Source organism: Passer montanus, unplaced genomic scaffold (assembly GCF_014805655.1).
Source record: "Passer montanus isolate IOZ18808 unplaced genomic scaffold, ASM1480565v1 scaffold67, whole genome shotgun sequence".
NCBI classification, from domain to species: domain Eukaryota; kingdom Metazoa; phylum Chordata; class Aves; order Passeriformes; family Passeridae; genus Passer; species Passer montanus.
This window is the reverse complement of record NW_024371815.1, coordinates 511,156-526,868: the sequence shown is the minus strand read 5'-3', so window position 1 is coordinate 526,868 and position 15,713 is coordinate 511,156. Positions and strand designations below refer to the sequence as shown.

At 38.9% G+C, this 15,713-nt stretch overlaps 1 protein-coding gene across 1 annotated transcript in view; it reads right to left on the bottom strand.

Moving 5' to 3' along the window:
• The window catches only part of SLC2A9 (solute carrier family 2 member 9), a 100,264-nt gene extending 86,370 nt beyond the window's left edge, over nt 1-13,894 (bottom strand). Inside the window, exon 1 of the mRNA XM_039728955.1 lies at nt 13,876-13,894. The gene's annotated coding sequence lies outside the window, so the exon portion shown is untranslated. The remainder of the gene's footprint in view (nt 1-13,875) is intronic.
• Nucleotides 13,895-15,713: the final 1,819 nt, after the last annotated feature.

The following is a 15,713-nucleotide window of genomic DNA, read 5'->3' as shown; positions in this document are numbered from 1 at the left end:
TGATTACAAGTGGCTCCACTGAGGAACACCCACAGCATTCCATGTGCTGTAAATAGCTTTTCACAGTGGCCACTAGCTCAGCATGTGAGATGGTGTGTGGTACTTGTGAGGATTCACCCCTTTGCAAGATGATAGAAGGTACAGAATATACTGTACACCAATTAACCTCCCAGTAGTCTATAAAAAAGATTTACCTTGTCTGCTGTTCTGGCTTTCTGCCATAGAGAGGTGCTCCATATCAGTGTTAGTTTAAAAATTGAACTAAATATAGATCAGGACAAGGGTGTAGCAGTTTTGACTTTGTTATAAATTCCTTACATCCCAAAGCTAAGAGAGATAAGAACACTCCATTGTAAAAAGGTGCTATCCTCTTTGGCTTTTCCCTGATCCCACATGTATTGCTCTCTTGTAAAATTCAAGGTACGTTAAATCAGTCTCATCAGCATTTTTTTAATGACCTTGATAGGTAATTTAGTTGGATTATTCCTAAATTTGCAGATGTTAAGGTATCCAAGATATGTTAGGTAGTGAAACCGCTGTACAGAGGTGAGTTGGCTGAAACTGTAAACTCTGGCTGGGATTTGAAGTAACCTTGTTTTTGGGGAAAGTGGGATTACTGAGCATGTGGTACTTGGTTTGTATTTCAAATTGTGATTGTTCTGGCAGCTTCTACGGATCACCTCTGACCCTGTTACATAAACCTTGCTGAGGTTCTCAAAAGATATTAGCATCAGATTTTCTTCAGGTTAACATAGACATCCTTCTCCAGTTGCAAGATGCCAATCAAAGAAAACACCACTTCTGAGCAACAGGAAAGAAATTCTCCTTAAGATCCCCTAGCATATTTTATGTAAAAGTGTCTTTAGCCTTGGAATCCAATATCTTACAATTAACAGGAAATACAGTTTTGTATTTTAGCTCTGTGTAACATGGTGGCTAAAAGAAAATAGATTTATTCTCTGGAGTCAGAATGAGGGAGCAGACAGGTGAGTTTCAAACAAACCTTCTATCTCAGCTACAAGTGAGAGATGATGCCTTCCAGACTTGCATATGTTTAATTTTCATTTCAAAATATCTGCATTTTAACTGAAACTTTTACAACTTTAAAATTAACCCAAGGTGATTACGTTATGAAAACTAAAACCAAGATGCTCTACTTCCTAGTAGCATCTGTCACTACTGGAGAGGGCTTGTTGCTCAGCATGTCCCATGACTGGCATAAGGACAGGAAAATAAACAAGAAGGGCTATAAAGCTGGTACTGCTACATTATAAAACAAGTTTTACATAGTTATGTACGCTTTGGACACATATGCATGCTCAAAGAGCATTAATTCAATCACTGAAGCCCATTCTATGATAAAACTAATCCTTTCAAACGAAAAAAAACTACCTCTTTGATCCAAGTTTTCCCAAACTATAGATACAGGTTTACTTGTTTGCCCTGTTTCATCTTGATCAAGAATACAAAGAAAACATCTCAAGGGCAACTTACACAGACATGACCAAGAAATAGCACAACCAAAACATGAACTTCTATGTCAGAAATCACCCAAGAAAGAAATCATAAGCAAAACAGAAAAATTAAAATATTGCAAACAAGCCTATGTTAAAAACTTACAGAGTGACTATTCAAACAGAAGGCTGTGAAAATTTGCTGCTTGCAATGCTTTTTTTCATTGTTAGGAAGTTGGAAACACAAATGCTAGAGAAAATGTGATAAGCAGATAACTATGTGTGTGAATTCTCATTCACACATAAAGATGGATAGGTCCCTTTGGAAATGCAGGCTCAAACTGATGCTAAAATTTTGGATCTACATCTACATCTACATCTAAATGTTCTGAGCTAGGAAAGGAGTAGCATACAGTTTAGTTTTAAGCTAATTCCATAGGAAAATTAACAATATTCATAAATACTTTGCTAGTGAAAGAGACAAAATCTAGCTTCTCACTTAGTCAAACCACCAAAAATGGAGTTTGGTGTCTTTTTATGGCTGTATGTCATTGATGAAATGCACTGCTTCCTGCACTGCTAAAACCACAGTTTTGAGAGAAAAGCAGGACACTGACCATTTTTATTTAGTAGTTGTTTCATTTTAAAAATCAAAAATTTCCAAATCCTTATGTTTCTATACAAGGAGATCAAACATATCTGGGGGGAACAGAACAAGAATATTGAATATTTTAAAATAGTTTTTTGTTGATTTTATATGACAGTTCATAGGATAAGCTCCAGCAAAGTATTTTCCAGCTATTTTGCAAGAAAAAGTGGTTAATAATTACTCTTTGCTGTGTTGGCCATTAGTGTTGTTTTAACCACTTTTTCTTATGTACACATGCAAGTCTGGTGTGTCATCATTCAGAAAAAATCTTATGAGCCATGAGTTTAATGGTTTTTATTATGTTAGGGTTATTTCCAACATTACCCTCCATGTAGAGTAAAGCTAGTTAAATCTTTACAAAGTTATTACCAGTGAAATCAACCTAACATCTATGTACCATTTAGTAAATGTTGAATTAAATATTGACAAGTGAAGGCTTTTATGTTGTGAGGTCATGCCCTGAGGTAAAACCAGAGCTGCTGCTTTGTACAGGTTCACTCCAGGTGGAAAGGAAACACTTTTCAAGTAATTTGTGTTATAAAACACAAATTTGTGTTATAAAGGAGGATGATGCCACAAAATTAAGCCCTCCTAGGATGGGAAATTTGGACTCAATCCTGAAGGCAGAGTGCCCAGCATCTAAGTTCCTTTTGGTTGAACAACAAAGAATATTTCAAAATTTCTGAGACCAGTACATTTGAACAGTTTTGTTACACTTAGGAATTGTTTATTACTTCTCAAAATCTTCAGGGAATTGGTGATCTTTTTGAAAGATCAGTTGAATTGCTAACCCTACAGACCAAGCTCTCTGTCCTGACTCAAGGATCATCCTCGTTGATATAATGACTTCTAGCCTTGGACATGACTCTTGATCTCTGTGGAGAGGAAAGGATCAAAATGCCTTTGCATGCATTGCAACCTCAGCCAGTCACGTGCTTGCTCAAGTCTTGAGTTGCAAGGCTCCAGTCCCCTGAGACCAGCAAGCACTGCTTGAGCCTGGAGTACACACATTCCTCTCAAGGCTAAATGTGCCTAAAAAGGATGCAGAACAAGCCCAGGGTAGAAATATATACTCATGTTGCTTTCTTGTGAAAGTCAGTCCTGGAAATCAAGCTAGGAAAATAAACTTTGCCAAACTTTGCCCTATCCAACATGTCCAGCTATTTTAAATAACCCCAATCCCAGCTTTGCTTCAAGATAAGTCAAACTCTTTTAGTTTGCCTAGCTGTAGTTTTAGGTTTGAAGTTTCATTTTTCTTCATCTAGGGACTAAAAATAATCAGGTATATTTGTGTAACAAATTATTCTTCTATTCTCAGATTCATGAAACCTGGCAAGTGGTTGTTCACCATTTGTTCTCTTGAAGGTTAAGAGATATTATCAAAGTATTCCCCTCTAAAAGTAGGGGTAGGGAATGTAATACAAAAATAGGCTTCAACATAGCACTACCTTAATTTGTGTAATTAAATCTTGATATGTAAATATGGTTGCATGTTTTGGACATATTTTCCCCCACTTTGAGGAATTGGGGAGTAAAAGAAAAAGCTAATAAGGTAGGTCCTCCTTCCTCTCTCAAGCTTTAGCTGTGATTTCCAGAGGCATTTCAATGTCTTTTGTTGTAGTTTAAAAATGGTACAAAAAATGCTTCGTCACACTCAGTAAGTTTTAATTACATGAACGTAAAGATACGAAACTCCCTTACATTGCCAAGGCTTATGAAACACTGGAAATGCTGATGGCTGAAGTGCCTGCTTTGCATTTCAAAAGATATTGGGATCAAAGTCTGTTAGTTATTACCATTTTCAGCAGCTCATGGCAGCCAGCCCTCACCTCCCTCAGCAGAGCACGCCGAGGGACGTTCTCAGCCCTGTCCTCAGCCCAGGTAAAACTGAACTTTACCCTGAGTGTGGGCCTGACTAACTCAGACCTGCCTTGTCACTGTGGACTTGCCTGCTGGTGACAGGGCTGCATCTGCCCCTGACTTGGTGACTTCAGTTCTCACCTGAGCCCCAGAGTTGCCTCAGCACCAGGGCAGGTCGGGCTTCTGGCTGAGCCTGATCGCTGCTACCAGGTGACTGGAAGTCAAACAAGGAAATTGTCAAAGAAAGAGTATCAAACATGCATAAAAGGCACAATTATATCATAAATTCAGAAGCTGTGGAGTTGCAGGCAAAAAAAAAGCCCCAAAGGACTTGGAGGTGCAGGTGAGCTGTCATAACCCACCCCCTACCAAGGTGAAACCATCAGCCTTGGGAGGAGCAGGGAGGGGATGGATGAGTGTAATGCAGGGAGAGGAGCAGGATCTGAGCAGTGTGGGGTAACATTGCTGAGTCACTGTTGTTCTCTCTTTCTCTGTAATAAGTAGATCTGGACTAATAGCGAGACTCTTAAAATCTCAATTATAGAAACAGGCTCACAGTTAACAGTAAATTCTTAATAGATCTAAGGTGTGTTTTGTCTTTGACAGTAAACAATGCTTTGAGCAGTGTTTTTGTTCCATGTTTTTCTGCTCTGAAAGCCAGTCAATTGAACTGTGATATCCAGACAGGAAGGTAGAAGATACTGCAAAAGTTTAGTACAGCATCTTTATTTGTCAAAAGCAGGACTCTCATCTGGTAGGTACTAGTGACAGCAAAAAGAATTCTCCATAAAACATCCTCTTTTCTCCAGTTGCAGTTGAATTGTAAAACAATTTTTCTGCAGCATACTTCATTTTCAATCTTTGCTTAGAATGGTAAGTAATAGTTTTTAACCATCTAATTATTTAGGTGGTCTAATCATTCATGGAAATAATCATGTAAGCAGAACAGCATATCCTAGGAAGATGTTAGAAATGAAATTAATGTCACTGTAATTTTGAGTGAATAAGATATCTCATTATCTCATTTTATAGAATAGAAGGACATTGACAGAAAGCCATCATTTTGGGTGCAGACTTTCCTATGGAGAGAAAGACTAGGGCTAGAGCAGGGACCATCCCCCTGTGCTCAGCACTGTAAGGACTCACATGGAATCCTATGTTCAGTTCCAAGCCCCTCAGTTCAGGAAGGTCATGGAGGTGCTGGAGCAAGTTCAGAGGAGGGCAAAGGAGCTGATGAAGGGGCAGGAACTACTCTTCTGAGGAGCAGCTGAGGGAACAGGGGTTGTTTAGCCTGGAGAAAAGGAGGCTCAGGAGGGACCTTATCACTCTTAGGTCTTTTCCAAAGTAAATGATTCTATGATTCTGTGATAGCCTACTCTGGAACTTCACAAGTATCCAGACAGATGCACAGCTTCTTAGGCAACACAAAATCCCCAAGTTATAAATTCGTATGACATCTTATACAGCCCAATATCCTCTGTTTGTGTTGCTACTGACAGCTACTGTATTCCACCTTTTCTGCTTCCCTTTTACTCCAGCATTTCTCATTGTAGTGACCTTTTGGTCTCTTCAGTCTTAAGTACTGGCTTTAAGGTTCAGTTGGAGTTGATCTCTGCCCACTCTTGCTATTAAAGGTTTGAAAATTGAACAAGCTACTGTAATTTCATGGTGTAAACTAGCGTGTGAAAGCAAGAACGCTGACATAAGGCAAGGCTCTAACAGTGAGATTGTTCCTGGTTTTATTGCCAATTATATGAACAGGGTGTGATAGTGACTGAATTATGTCCAAGTGCATGACTCATGCCATGTATGGCAAAAAAATCCTGTAACAACACTATGTTGCTGCATTCCACTTTGCTGTTGGTTCAAGGGGTGCTACTTTCATGTTAAGACTTATGTTGTCAATTAATAAAACATTAACCTGAGAACAGAAACAGGAATCTATAGGTAGCTCACACAGCCACTGAGAAAAATATTTAAAGTAGTCATCTTATTCCACAAGCCATTATAGAAATTACTGATTGCTGCACAGCAGAGTTTTGTTTATAAGATAAGGTCCCCTTATCTCCCATTTATGGTTGTCATGAAAATCAGGTTTTTAAATACTTCCTGTGGCTTTGTTACTTGAAAGGTCATTTGCTGTTCCAGACCAGTATAGGATGCAGGTAAATGCTATCTAAGCACACAAACAAGTTATGCAAGTGCTAAAGCACCATGCTAAACTGGGTCTTGGTAATACTGAATTAAGCTGCTTCTGTATCAAATCAATTCCATTAAATGAAAGAACAGCACACAATAATATGACTATCTGAGAATTGTATTGCTCAACCTATCATTGAGTTGTTTTGAAAAGAAGGGCAAATGTGAGGAGAAAGTTCACATAGAAGTGCACTAGGGACACTCAGATCTAAGGCTGATTACAAAGAGCTATAGAAAGTCACTTTGTGCATCAAGTGGCAGATAAAATTAATTGCTTTATATGCATATTAATGTAGAAAAACTTAATAAATACACAGAAATGGATCCACATGTAGCTATTTTTGAAAGATCCTGAAACCATTGTGAATAGTCTTAGAAAGCTTACAGTTGAGTTCTCTGAGACAGAAAAAACAAGAAAAATAATAAAATTAATCTTAATAAACGGGTCCTTAGGCTGATACTCTTTCAGACTACAGCCAGCAGTAGATCCTGTAATGGGCCTTTACTCTCACAGCTGATACAGAGAAGGACAGAAATTATGGATGTTGGACTAGGTGTGCTAACTTAGAAGGGAGATGTGTCCTTTTCCCCGAGTTGTCTTTTCCTTGCAGAACCTTCGCAAAGCACAGACAATTACACAAAGAATCTCACTTCCACAAAGCTTGCCAGTGCTGCTTTTGGTCCAGCCCTGTAGTCATATCTTATAATGCGTAGGACTGGCTATTCAAGCAGTGAGAAACAAAGAAAGTTTATGTGTCCAGATTCTGGTAATAGGTTTCTTAACAACTTCCTACATTAGAGTATGTATTTGGATCCACTTTCCATTCCTCTGTGTCACTTGCCCAATGTACTTATAGTGTTTGTTCCAGCTTCCTGTGGCAATGAGTTTGACAGGGTTCATACATCAGGCTGTCAGTTTTAACTTATTTTCTGATTACTTATCTGGAATTTCCCTAATTCTTGTGTTGTGAGACTTATCAGCCATACCCTTCCTAAGTGAAGTTGTGCAGGTTTACCTGCACATTCCTGCGTTATTGGCTTGGTTCCTGGGCACACTCCTGTTGTGCTACATTAAGCAATTATATCTCACAGGCTGTATCTCTATTAGTCACTAAAATAGTTCTCATTTTCCTAAACTTTACAAGACATCCAGTTCACGTGCTTCAAGACTACTTTTCTTTACAAGCCAGAACATATCTTGGTTTACTGAAATTCAAACAAAAACACCACTGTGGTCACACCGTGATCATCCCAATGTGCCCAAGGAATCTCCATCAAATGGTGTAACAGGCAACCTCAGCCTTAGGTTTCTCCTCTGCCAGGAGTGTTGTGGTATGTTTATTTTCAAAAGGAATTTCTAGGGACAAGAAATGTCTGTTTTGGCAAAATTCTTCTTTTTCTGAGCTGCTGCAGCAGTGCCAGGAACTGGTGCAAGAGATCACTCAGAGCACAGGCAAACCTGAGCTGTTGCCAGATGCTCCAGGACAGGGAAAAGCAGGGCATCAGAAGTAGCAAAGCAGAATTATCAACAAAATGGAGCACTACAGCCTACAGAGGCAGTCTAGACTCCTTAATGTAAGTGCTCTCTTAGGGCAAGAGGTAGAGAATAAAAGTAAAGACTAGAGGCAATCAATCACATCTTGAAGACTGGACTTCTATCAGACTGCTCTGAGTTATTAGTTTGCCTTTGGGACAATATTTAATTAATTTATTTTTTTCTCCATATTTTTAATCTTCTCAAGATTCCTAAAAAAAAATTTCCTTGCTCAGTTGTTTATTTCCTTTTCAGAAAAGATTTAATTAAAGTTCTTGCCCCTTCACTTCCATCTTATTAGATGAGTTCTTATGCTCTTTCTACTTCATTTGTGATACAGCAGGTTTGTAGTGTCTGTGCAGGAGAGGGGCACAGGTTTCTGACCGTCTATTTCTAAAGTCCTGGAAAAAGAAATATTGTAGTTAAGCAAAAATATAGAGATTCTTGTTCTTTTTTTTTTTTTTTGTGGCTGAGGAATACAACCCATCAGGATGTTACATACCACCAGTGTCTGGCATGCCTGCTCCCTTTTTCTCCCTGCCCAACCCCTCTCCAAGAGGAGAGTGTGCACATCAAGCTTTCAGAGTGGTTTTTTAGACTGACATTGCACAGCAAAAGTTTGTGCACCTCATGAGTGTTGAGTGTGCCCTGGAGCCCCACAAACTGCTGCAATGCCATGACTCACAAATCTCACTACAGAGGGGCACAAGGCAAATAGGCAAACTCATTAACCTTTTTGCTTTCATTTTATTTTATAAAATAGATTGGATTATCAGTTAGTGAGACTAGGTCTGATCAAAAACAAAAGGTCAGCCAGGCAGGTAACAGTAGCAGCAGAAACAGACGTGTCTTATAGAAACTGTTGAGAGCATTTAGCAATAGGTGTAGTAAAATCCTTCTCTGGTGTTATGCACATTTGCTCTTCTTCTTCTCCTCACCCTCCTGACAGCTGAATTGTGAACATAAAGCTGTCTGAAATGCCACTGTGAGGTCTGCTCCATGGATGGTTAATTCTAAAACTGTTTGTTGATGTTCCATAATACGTCATGTATCAATTAGAGATGCAGACAACATAATTAATCCTGTCCCTGAAAGAATCTTCTGAGTGGCATTTAAGCTTCAGACGAAACAGTTTAATAGGCATAATATGGTGTTCTGCAGAAGTAGTGAGAGCAAATATACCCTGTAGTTTAATAACTCATTATCAACAAATGGTATGACATTTAAATAGAACCATTACTGTTTTATCAGCTGTATGAGAGCAAGCTAATAATCTGCAAGCAAACATGATAATAATGCCACAGCATCCGGTTTTTCCAACTTTGTACTCAAGATTTTAACAGACATTGAGAGCAGAATCACCATGGAAGAGTGAAACACCATGCATTTGTATGAACTGAATCTCATGATGGTGTTTCCCTAGTTATTAGAGACTCTGTTTGATATTTCCCCTTCTTCAAAAACACAATTCACATGCAGTTAACTAACAGCTGGAAACTTGCCTGATTGTTTCATTAGACTGCAAAAAACATAACCCAGGGAAGCAGGAGCACTAAAAAACTGACTTGTGTAATTGCTGTTGCAAAAGAGCTTGCAGCTTCTATCCAGCCTCTGAGAAACAGCTGGTGTGCTGATGTGCTACATTTAATGTGGTCTCTCCTACTTCTATATGAATTATTGTCTCAAAGGAAGGAAAATTATGACATACCATAGTAACTTTTCTCTCTGCAGGACCTGCCACCAAAGCTGCATTGGGTGGACACATAAGTTCATACACTACAAACATAAATGCTATTTTCATGGAACACTCTGAATAAATCTAAATGCTTGAAATGGTTAAATGCTGATGTCAGCTGTAGTTTGATATGCTCTCAACGGTCCTCAAGTCATGGTATGATAAATTCTATATTCTTCAGATATAAGAGATTTTCCATTTCTCTTGAAACAGAAATTTGGAAAATTTTCATGATCTTCTCCATTCATTCCCCTGTTCTTTTGTTACTATAATTTCCTGTTTACCCCTCAAATGATTTAGTTAAAGCATGAAATTAATTCATGAAACTCCTTAAGCTGCTCTCCCCATCTTGCCTTTCCTCCTATCTCTGCAAGGTCATAATATGGTGTTATCTGAGGCTCAGTACTGCTGCATGCCTCTCCCCATCTTGCCTTTCCTCCTATCTCTGCAAGGTCATAATACGGTGTTATTATGTCAGTACTGCTGCCTGGCCCCCCCATCCTTGATCATTTTGATTAATATTTTTTCCCCTCCAGGTGCAAAGCACTGTCCCAATATCCTGCTGTCTGCAATTATCACAGCTTCAATTTTGTTTGAAACCCTAGCTTTAACTCTTCAACTCCTTTCTCTGTGTGTAAGTAATTTAATTCCTGCTGGAATTAATACAAATTATGCTGTTCCTGGCCTCTTTATGGGGACATAACCATATACTGATTCTTCACCCGAAAATCCACAGCAGATATAACAGCCAAAGACTGTGTGTGTACCATACCAGGCCCTATGGCATTCAGGCCTCATTTGTGACTTCTCTCCTGACCTACATCAGCTGATTAAGGTCTAGTATCCTTTGTGGGCAGGATGTATCAAGGACAAGATAATCTCCCACATCAGAGATTAGATTGCACCACACTGCCAAGCACACCTTTGCTCTGATTCATGCCTGTACACATAGTTACACGGAAGCCACAGCCCTCTCTGGCCTAATCAAGGCTTGTTTGTGTCTGTCCATCTCTGACTGACCACAGATTTTAGAGACAGCAGATTACATGTGATGTTATTTCTCAGATCTTGCTCCTTGGATCTACACTTTTGTTGTGGTAAGCTTTAGGTGAAAGCAAACATGGAGAAGATTCCAACTGCATTTGGACACCAACCATCCAAACCTATCCTAATTCACTGTTGCCTCTAAGCTGAAGTGATATGAGCTACTGATACAAATTCTTCTACCCAAATTCCCAAGGAAATTCATGGAGTTCAAAGTGAGGGATTTTACAGATATGAAAGCAATGAAAAGGATAATGTAACAACTGCAAACAACTGTGGAGACTGAGAAGATCTCACAGCTTTAGATCACATGTGGCTTAACTTTTTTTTTAAAAAAGTCCAAGGAGGGAGGAATCTGGCTTTGACTTCCTTCAAGTTGTCCTCTTCTCTACATGTTCTTTCATGTTTGCAGGTATTGCCTTGAAATACTGACAGCTAGACAGACAAAGCATTATGTTAACTACAGTTTCTACTCTTCAACATTACTGTTAGGGGTTTTAGCATGAAATTAAATTCGGTTTCTGTAGCAGTGTACACTCCAAACTCTTTGCTCAAGTCTAAGAGTTGATACAATTCCCTTCAAATTTTCCTGGCTTGTTGATCTTGTTCTATCTGCTTCACTTGCGCAAGAGCTCAAATTTTTTTAATCCTTTTAAAAACAGTTTGCAATCAAAAAGATTTCTACTGGAATAGCTTCCTATTGCGGAATCTGAAGGGTTTTTTTTTCTGCTGGCAATCCTGATAGCTTCTAATGTTACTTATTTGTTCTTTCTTTTAAACTTAAATTGAAATGTGTCATAGTTGTGTGAACACAAAAGACTCTTGCCAACTCGTAAACTATGAAGCAGTAATAAATTAATGGAACAGTAATAAATGTCTTCCCCAAACTTTGTGGCACACCTCAAAATACTTTTGCTGTTGCTGATTTGACAACTCTTTGTAAACAAATCTCTACTACTTTTCCTTCTACCTATTGTCAATGATGTTTGTTCATAAAATTCCTTCCTAGTAAAATTGTAGTAAGAGCCAAAATCTTCATTGCCCCTTCCACTGTAACACACAGTTTAGGAATGAGGAACAACTTCTGTCTGCTAAAATAAAGCCATGAGAAAGACATATCCCTTGGTATGATTCCTCTGTTTTAGTGCAGTGGGGAAAAGAAGGAAAACCCCTTATTCCATTACTTGCCCATTTTCTTCCTTCTCATTCATGGATTAGTTTTGTTTGACAGGAAATCCAGAAATAGAGATTAACTGTCTTTAAGCAGTTGGGGTTATAGACTAGTGGCAGAAATAAGTAGTTAATTTCTATTTCTTATCAGCCCCTTTTTTTTACTCTGAAGAAGGACTGGAGATTATTCTTCAGTGATTTGCTGTACCTATATATGTAAAAATTATAGAACCTATAATTTGACTTTTTGTTTCTATAACCTGAGACTCACTGCAAAACACACATCCCTGAAGTACAGAGAGATAACTAGGTTTTTAGGATGTGGAAATAGATAGGGAGGGCTACTCCATGTTTCAGCATAGTGCTACTTAGAAAGGTTTGTTTTGAAAAACAAAACAGGACAAAACAAACCCACTACGCCAACACCACCACCACATACTCCAGATTATAAGAACTGAGAAGCAGATTTTTTCCCATTTTTTGTTTTCTTCATACTTTAGCTTCCTCCTCTTCTACCCGTGCCCTCTCAACATTGTGACTGGGCAACAAAGAACAAATCTCACCTACAGGCAGAAGAACAAAACCCTTCCTCACAAGAGGAGCAGAGGAAGGGAAGAATGAGAAACATGAGGTTAGTGAGATTAGAACAGGGGTTTATAGGGAGAGAATCAATCCCATCTGGACTAGGAGCCTGGGAGGTATCAGGTTGCTTCAGGAGCAAACAGGGTAGCATGCAGAGCCTGGCATCAGCTGGCTCTCCACCTCCCTGGCAGTGGGGCTGAGTGAGTCTGACCAACCATCACAGGTATTTGAGACTGAAGGATTTGGATTTTATACACATTTTGTATTCATTTTGATTCATTCTCTTATGGTTAGCATTAAATACATTCACTAGGAGAGTCTACTGGTAGGAGAGGGATGTACCCACTGTCAAACCAGGTTCTTGACCTGCCTAATTTACAGATTTTCAGCCTTAGAGTTTTTAACTCTATGACAGTGGAAGTGGAATTTCCAAGTAAAGAATTTTGGTGATTTAGCCATAATGTTGCACTCAAAAAGACTGGGGACAACCCATTAGACCATAGAGCATGAGAACAATTAGAACAGAAAGATAGAAACAAAATTAAAAGCAAGCAGGTAAGAAAGTCTTTGGTATTGCTAGTTTGTGTCTCCTACCTCTGAGGACAGATGATCCAAAAAGTGCTTGCAGGAAAAAAGAATTTTACAGGTGTTGGGTGTCAAAAATGTTGAAGTGAAAATTTACTCCAAATCAGTTAATACTGATTTTTATTTAAAAGAGTTATTTAAAAGCTTATTTAAAAGAGATGGGTTTGTTCTTTTGATGTTCTTGACTTGAGACTTGAGACTTGAGGCAGTCTGTGATCTTTGCTTGCCTTTCACACTGTATGGATAAACAAAGGGTGCTTTCTGTAAATTACTTTCTTCTACCTTTGCACTTAAAAAGATAATGGATAAAAAAAAGATACAAGATCACAACCTCAGCTTAAGTGTGCAGTACTTTTCAGTGTCTTCAGGAGATCAGTGTAAATCTTTGCCCCTTAAATTGCCTCACCATAAGTAACATATGTAAAACAGAATTAGAACCCTTGGCTGAGTAAGGAATGTCTTAATTTATTTTGTAAAGAAGAATATGGTGCAAGAAAAATATCCTTCACAGTTCTCAAAATGTATTTAGAATCAGAGTAGATTGCATAAGATTGAGTGAAAAAATTTCCATTGACATAAATATTTGATCTCTCTTAAATATAAACAAACAAGGATACAATAGTCCCCATTTATCTGTTATGAGTTTCCACATAAATTACTACACACTCTAAGAAACCACCATACGTTTTCTTTGGATCTTATTGTTGCAAGATTGTTTCCTTGTATATTGGTTAGAATACTTATGTCAGACCCCAAGTTTACAACTCACAATTTTTGCCATGGAGCTGAAACTCCCCAAGAATTTCTGTTTCTTTTTATAATGAGCTTTTTACTATTTTGTTATAATAACTGTACTGCTTGAAGAAAGAAATTATTTTTAATAAAGCCACTTGCCAAGTTAGCACATGATTAATCTATACATACAGCAATCAAAGAAAGGACTAAAGAATATTTTTGCCTCCAAGGAATGCCATAGTTACAGAACAGTTCCTCCAGAAGATAAAAGCTGGGACATTACATGCACAGACTCCTCTCAGCCAGAAGATTCCCCATAAAAACAAACCTTTTGTGAATCAGTAAAGAGGTGGGGGGTTGCTGGGCATCCTCTGCTGTGCTGGCACTCAAGAGAAAGGATGGCAAAGAGAAGAAGCTCTTCCTTCCCTCCCAGTGAGCAGCAAGGGCTCTGGACAGCCAACCCCTGTGCCCACAAGTGGAATTTCACTCAGTGCGTGGCCGATGGGGGCGGAGGGAGTGTGACTGCCCTCCCTGAGGGGTAGAGGCTGCTCAGGGCTCCCTCTGTCCCTCTTGTGTACAGTAACCAAACGCAGCACAGGACACACCTCTCTGCTCCCCAAGAAAGCTCTTGCATATTCCCTCCTGCATTGGGTTGATAAGTACTTAGCCTTAAGTCCCTCAGGAGGGAAGGGACTGAATGGCATGTAAGGAACAAAGTCAGCTGGTGGGGAAAGAAATACACGGCAGATAAGATAATCTGTTGCCTTCATATTAAGTCATTAATTGTAGCAGAATAAAGCTGAAAGAAAAAAAAATCAGCGAGGTAATTCCTCAGAGAAAACAAGCATGTTTTTCCTTCATTTCATTGGGTTTTATGCTGTCTGTTTCACTGCAACAAAAGCCTTAGAAAGGCAATAACACCTGTGTTAGGAAGCCTTTGAGCTAAGAAAAAAAAAGGAACAGACATTTTAAATTAAGCATTAATACAATAATACAGAATTATTATTCATTGAAATACCCAGTTCTGTACTTGCTGTTTTTCATTCAATCTTACACACAGAGCATTCTGAAGAACACAGAAGCTGAGTAGAATGTAAAGAATTGACACATCTAAGAAATTCTGCATTTTTCAGCTTTAGCCACATGACTGCTAACAAATTTAGTAAATTGGAAGCTGACTCCAGAATCTAGTTGTTTTTCTCAGAACTCTTTTCAAACCAGTATCTTTCTCTGCCTGAACTTTACTGGAATTCAGCCTTGGGTTCACAATTATCACAGCAATTCCTCAGACTCAGCACCGTCCAGTCAAAGGGACCACACAGTACATGAGCAGGCACTGACAGAGGACACACTGTTGTATTTACATTAGTGCCTCACTTAAGGGTCCAAGTGTGCTTCCTCTAGCATCTGCCAGACCTCCTGGCTTGGATCCAGGAGACTGTAATAGCAATGCCAGTAACAATTAGGGGCGATACACCCTTTATTCCCAAAGAACCATTATCGTTGGTATTAAATATTTACACAGTAGTGACTACAGGCCCCAGGTTTGGCATTCTGCTTCACTATCCAGCAGATAAAGAGCTTCTTTGTAGGGAGTTCACTGCACTTGGGGTGAAGAAAATAATACGAGAAAAACAAACAAAAGAAGAAAGGGCAAGTCCCAGTAAGTCAGTCATGCTATACACTTTCATCTTATTCTGCTGGAACTTCCTGACCAGCATAGTAAGGATCATTCTAAAACATCAGTGAGGTATTTCAGAAAGTACTGAAGAGTTGGTAGTTTTCAAGAGTGTGGTTGGGCGTGAGGAATTTGCTGAAGAGTTTTCAACTCAGGACTATGCAAAGGTTATAGAGACAAACATATACCATGGACAATGAGTCACAGAATGTGCTGCTGAATTTGTCTCTCATAGCCATGACATATGTATAGTTTCAGAGATTTACAACTCAGAAACCTGCTGGGAGGACAATACCAGCAGCCATTCTTTGTGGAAACAGACTAACACCCACTGCCTGTTTGTTTTTCCCCTAAAAAATTAGGGTGTTAACGTTTCTAGCAATGCCACTGTAATCCCCTGCAACAGCATCAGGAAATGGAGAACTTTACTTCGGTCTCATACTCGGCATAAGGAGATTCAGTCTCATTCCTCCAGTTCCTACAGATCA